The following is a 6,396-nucleotide window of genomic DNA, read 5'->3' as shown; positions in this document are numbered from 1 at the left end:
TTATTAGATCTTTTGCCAAGCAAGTTAGTCACATTCGGTAATTCGGTAATATAAAAGAGCATGAGACGAACATAAGAAAGGAAATATAGCCCATGATAATCATACATAAGTATGGTAAGGCAAGCAAACAACATTATGCATGCTTTGACATACTTGGAAATAAATAACAAAATAAAATACTATTTTCAGCACTATTCAGTTCTGCAAGGCTAACAAGAATGCTTTGGTAAAAATACTTCCAGGTCAAATTAGGGGTTGAAATTGCACAGAAACAATAATCAACCTGTCTAGTTTCAGTTCCAATTCTCAGAATTTGCACAACACCTCCAGAAATTCATTCACAAGCTATATTCGAAAACCTGTCCAGATTTGTCACCCTTTGGGGAAAATAGCTTTCCTCTCAATCTACCCGATGATTTTCACCCAAATAAATTCTGTTGGAAGGAGGACTCAAAATTCTAAATTTTGACAGAAGAACCCACATGAGATGATTTTTCTGGAATTTTATAAAATTGAAAGAAGTGGACTGTTTTCTAGAGACTCAGGACCAAATTTTTAAACACAATATCCAAGCCCTAAAATCACACAAGGAGGGGCTAATAACATTATCACAAGCTCTAAACACACAAAATATCCTACATTAAATTCAGATTTGAGAAATAAATAGGTTTGATATTTCTTTTAAATTAGAGAAGTTGCAGTAGTGCATAATTTGACAAACTTGTAAGGCAATGTTACTAAATCAAACCCACACTTTTCATACACATCAAAAACCCTATTTACCATTAATATGCAACATAAGAGGGCATCTAGACCATGGGATGAGATGGGTGAAGGATTGGTGAAGATAAGAGAGAGATGTGTTCTTACCTTGACTCAAGAAAGCACATTTTCTTCCTATTCTCCCTTTTTCTTTTTTTCTTTTGTTCTCTTCCTTCTTCTTCTCTATTTTCCCCTACTCACACTCTCCTTCTCTCACCCTCTCTTTGGCTGCTGAAATATGGGTGTGGAATTGAGGCAAGACTCTCAATTTATAGGCCATGAATTTGGGTTAAAAAGACCATTCTACCCTCTTGCTTAAAGACTAAGAAAAATCATAAATATCTAGATATTTTGTGTTCCACTAATTTGCTCAAATAAAGAATAAAATAAATAATAAAGATTCAAATAACTAATATTCAAATAGGCTAAAAAAAAATTAAATGTATGAATTAATTTCGAAACTAGGAGGTAAATAAATAAAAACCAAGTGATTAAGGCCGAAATGTACATCATTGAGGCCGTTAATTAGAATCTCTTAACTTCACTTGCTGGTCAAACCGTATATTTTATGTGTGTTGAGTGTCAATCAGGTTATACATCGTCGGAGCATAAAATGAGCAAAAAGACAGAATTTGGGCAGAGTTGACTTTCCCGCACGTGCGTTGACTTTTTCTGGGAAAGTCAAACCGACGTTTTAAACCTGTTTGGACGAGATTGGAAGTATAAGGAGGCAAGAAAAAGGCTGGATTAGGGTTCTGAAATTGTTTTAACCTAAAGGGAGAGGCTAGGGTTTGAAAAGGAAGAGAAACAAAAGCTCCAAGATGTCTCCCATGGTGGTTCCTTCTCCTTCTACCTCCTCCCACTCCCCCATGAGTGGCTAGTCTTCTTTTCTAGGGTTTTGATGAAACCCTAGCCATGTAATTATGTAGTTTTCTTTTTGATTTTATATTATGTAAAGGTTTGAACCATTGTATGGTGTTTTAGAAATTTTTTATATATAATTTTCATTATCTTTTCAAATATTTGACTTTCTGTGATTGTTGAATATTATCCATACATGAGTTTTCTATTCCTTCACATTCAATGTACAAGCACGAACCATCTCAAGTTTTAGGGTATTTTCAATTATAAAGTGGTGTTCTAGGATTCAATTATAATACAAAATAAAATACAAAAAAATTATTCTTTATTGGACCATTTTGTAAAATTTTATGAAATTTGGGACTAAAATGCAATTAAACTAAGGCTTAGGGTTTCAAGTGTAATTACCAAAAATTAGGGTCTCTACAATTTTAGATATTTATGTACACCTATATTGAGTATAGTGATTAAAATATTATTTTTCTACCAATTTTACTTAACAAGTAAATGATTTAGATTTTACCCAAAAAAACTGATTTAGATTGAAAATAAATTCAAGATTTAATATTTACATTGACAAAATTAAAAACTCATGATTTATTCATTGAATTTTTTATTTTTGTAATTTTTCAAAAAAAAAATAAATAAATAAATTACTCCTCACTATCTCTTAAAGCATCTCCAATTTTTAATCCTTTTTTTTTTATCAAATAAAAGTGTTCAAAATCATCTTCAATTCATTCATTAAAAATGTCTATCAAATTAAAAATTTATCAAATCCTTCATCAAAATGAAAATTTAAAAAGTTGAAAAAAAAAAAAACTATTATTCATTAATGGCTTTGAAACTCAAAATAGTTTTGAATTTTTACTTTTAGTCCTTGTGGGTTAAGCTCTTAGTGAGCAGAAATGCACCATTGGACAATATATTTTCATTTCATTATTAAGTTCATATCAACTCGTTATATTGTTTCCACAGTTGTAAACTACGAAACATATTTAACATTTGATAACCATGAACAAAGATATGATATGTATATATCGCTGCGGATAATGTTTACAATGATAAATTTGTTGAAGTTTGTGTATTTTAATATTAAAATAACTTTATATAAATGGTTGTCTCAGTAATAAATCCAAAACAAATACTGAAATACATGGGTACAATAATGCATTAAAATATGCAACCAACTAGGCCTAGCCTAGTTGGCCACCATGCCTTCCTTAGGGCTTAGTCCCAAGGAAGTCATGAGTTTAATTCCCTTTATGCTGTGTTTGGTTGAGAGATTTGGGGAGGAATTTGGAAAGGGAAATGGAAAAGGTATGTGAAATGTGAATAAATCATGCCTATATTTCACATAGTTTCACACACCTTTTCCCTTTCCCTTTCCAAATCCCTCCTCAAATCCTCCAACCAAACACAGCATTAAGGGGGTTGAATTAAGAGAGTGCAAGTATCTGGGTGCTTTGCCAAGGATGGGGAGATATTCTCCCACAGATACTAATTTAACAACTAACAACTAATATTTGCCGATCAAAAAAAAAACATTAAAATATGCTAGTACTCAACTCGAATACATTAAAATATTGTACTAGAAACTATATGAATCAACTTATTGATGATGTATGCAAATATGATGCCAGGGATTAGAAGTTGCAGTGGAGCCATTTGTAAAAGAAGCCAAAGATGAAGAACTAGTCATCGAAGGAGCAAAGTATGTTGGCACAGGCATTTTGGTAGGGAGAATGGGCAATGGAGCTTCAAAATTAAGCACATGAATTGCTTGCCTAATTGAAGGTCGGAGATTGTGATCTGGGTGAGCACACCAAAGCCCAACAATCATCAAGCATTCCACTTCTTCTTGAACGAAATCAGCACATATCTTCAAATCCAACGCCTTAAGAAGCCTACCAATACCATAGAGGTCCCAAACCCAGTCTACCATTCTCATCTGACTTTCTGGGACCTTCAAGGTAATGGGTTTTCTTCCACATGCTATTTCTAGTGCCACAACTCCAAAACTAAAGACGTCTGATTCCTTATTGGCTTTGCCTGTAACTAGGCATTCTGGTGCCATGTAACCTATTGTTCATGTCAAAATTGTTGTTTGTGACCCCTTATCGTGGTCGACAAACCTCGCTAATCCAAAATCCCCAAGTTTAGGATTGAAATTTGAATCCAACATGACATTGCTTGTTTTTACATCTCTGTGCACTATACATTGTTCACATTCTTCGTGTAGATAGAACAATGCTGAGGCCAAGCCTTTAGCAATTTTGTACCTTATTGCCCATGTCAATAAACTTTTTTCTTTGAAGAGATGATAATCTAAGCTTCCATTTTCCATGACCTCATAAACAAGTAAGAATTCTCTTTTTTCATGACACCAGCCAAGTAGTTGGACCAAATTTCTATGCCTCAACCGACTAATGATCTTCACTTTTGATATGTACTCCTTTATTCCTTGTTTTGATCCCTTAGATATTCTCTTCACAGCGACGTGGAGGTTGTATTCCCTCAAGAAACCTTTATAAACCCCACCAAATCCTCCCTCTCCAAGCTTCTGTTCCTTCGCAAAGTAGTTTGTTGCACGATTTAATTCACCATATGAAAACTTCTTTGGTCCGGTACCTACCTCGAATTCATTGTCCACGGATAATTCAATAGCAAGCTCATCTTCTTTTTTTGTTGCTTTATCACTACTTTTGTTCCACAAGACAAATCCAAGCAAAGCTAACACACTAATAACCAAAATAAATGAACCGACAACCACCCCCAGTGCCTTTTTGTTGTTTTCACCCATCCTCTTCTTATCGATTTGCAAAGTCGAATTGAATTGCCCAGTTCTCACATTATTTTTCACAAGAGGATCTTTATGCATGGCTGGACCGGCTTTTTGCAATCGATTCAAGCCCCAGTCATTTGGGGTGACTTGGAAGCCATCTTCATTGATATAAGCAAGTGGATCAGCTATTATGTCGATATTTTCACGCTTTTGATCAATCTTCGTGAAGTTGAAGCTTAGCGAATTTGCTTGAAGAGGGAAATAGTAAAGGGTGAAGAAGAACAGAGAACAAAGAAGAATAGTACTTGACGGGACTAATGGGTTCCAAGAGTTGCACACAGTCATAGCCATGGTTGGTTTTGTTGTGAGGAGAAAAATTAGTTCTTAATTCTTGATGAGTATAAATTAAATAATCATAGAAGTGTGAACAAATGTATTTTCACCAACTCATTGCTCCCAAGTCTTCTTGTACATATGCTGGGGTCATCTTTAGAAAGCAAACACAAGACACTCACGCTTCTTTTGATTAGGCGGACGTTGAAATTCTTAATTTATAAGATTTGTGTTTGGGTATTAGCACTATAAAAAATTAAAATTTTAAAGATCAAAATTTAGAAACAAAATTATTTTTTAGGAATTAAATATTTTTGTTACAAAAAATGCCATTATTATATTTTTAGCAATAGAAATTGGATATTAGTGATAAATTATTATATTTTTAGAACCAAATTTTTTGTCTCAAAAAATAAACCATTTTGAGACCAAATTATTTTGTTCCTAAAATTCTCTTTATTAGTGATATTTTCAAAATTCTGTCGCTAAAAGCCTTGCTTTTGACTTTTCGGGACGACATTTTAGCAATTATTACTCATAATGATAAAAATTAGTTCCTAAATGCCTTTTGCAACAAAATTTTTACTTTTAGAGTCCAAAAAATTTGGTCTCTAAAACTTTTGTATATGATAGTGTAAGTTCTGATAGGCATTCTATCTACCAAAATTGGTGAATTTTTTAATCCTACAACTAATAATATTTTTTTTTTAATTAGTGAAAGTTAGTGATTAGTTATTAAATTAACATCTCCAAAGGTTCTTCCTCGTAGAATCCTTGGACTTAAATTGGGTTTTATTGAATCATCGTGCTTCTAGTATGAATATGAGGTTTTAATTGATTCATAGGATTTTAACAAGAGAATTCCCATCTATAATAATAGTAAAGTCACATTAGGCATAAACACCAAGCAAAAAAAAGAAATAGGAAAAAAGAGGATTCAAGAGGCCTGTAAGGATCAAGATAAAGATAAAAAGAGGCCCATATTTTAGATAAAGAGGCTTAAAAAAAAAAAAAAAAAAGCCCCTATAAGGATCAAGATAAAGACAACTGAGAGAGCTTTACATTTTAGCATTATCGCCACAAAGGAAGATCTTTTGGTTTTTTCTTTCCACTGGCCAAAGGGCTAGCCAGGCCACAACCACTTGGTTCCTACAAATAATAATGTCAATCAAAAAATCTAATGGGAATTATATATTTCTATTGTATATTCCACTAATTCAACTATATAATCAATTCTACACTAATTTTATAAATTGCTAATTCCCTCATTATTAATCTTTCTAATCAAACAAGGTCTTAAAATAGGTTGAGACTACTGTGTGACACTATTATGTGGTGTTTCTGATAAATGAAAAATTGTAAAACACATTAAGTAAGTCATTATTGTCTCTCAACTACCTAACACAGATGGGTCAATATAGTTCTACCTATAAAATTTTTATGACACCCTTGGTGACAATAATATTAAATATTTTAATTTTTTAATAACCAGGCTATCTGTTAGATTTTATTCTTGGCAACCCCGTTTGACAAAACTCCTTTCAGTTATATTTATATTCGCATTTTTATTTCAGTAAGGTTATGAGTTGTTAGATACGAATCCAACCCGAATCAAGCCTTTCAGAGAAGTTTGTGATGCTAATGCTTTCAAGATT

General features: G+C 32.8%; 2 pseudogenes; both read right to left on the bottom strand.

The window, feature by feature from the left end:
- Positions 1–3,235: 3,235 nt before the first annotated feature.
- On the bottom strand, positions 3,236–3,700 carry LOC114308559 (L-type lectin-domain containing receptor kinase IX.1 pseudogene; annotated as a pseudogene).
- A 12-nt stretch (positions 3,701–3,712) lies between these two features.
- On the bottom strand, positions 3,713–4,759 carry LOC114317791 (L-type lectin-domain containing receptor kinase IX.1 pseudogene; annotated as a pseudogene).
- Between the last annotated feature and the right edge of the window lie 1,637 nt (positions 4,760–6,396).

Source organism: Camellia sinensis, chromosome 12 (assembly GCF_055761805.1).
Source record: "Camellia sinensis isolate YWXY chromosome 12, ASM5576180v1, whole genome shotgun sequence".
In the NCBI taxonomy this organism is placed as follows: domain Eukaryota; kingdom Viridiplantae; phylum Streptophyta; class Magnoliopsida; order Ericales; family Theaceae; genus Camellia; species Camellia sinensis.
The sequence above is the reverse complement of the archived record's forward strand: the minus strand, read 5'-3'. Positions and strand labels throughout refer to the sequence as shown.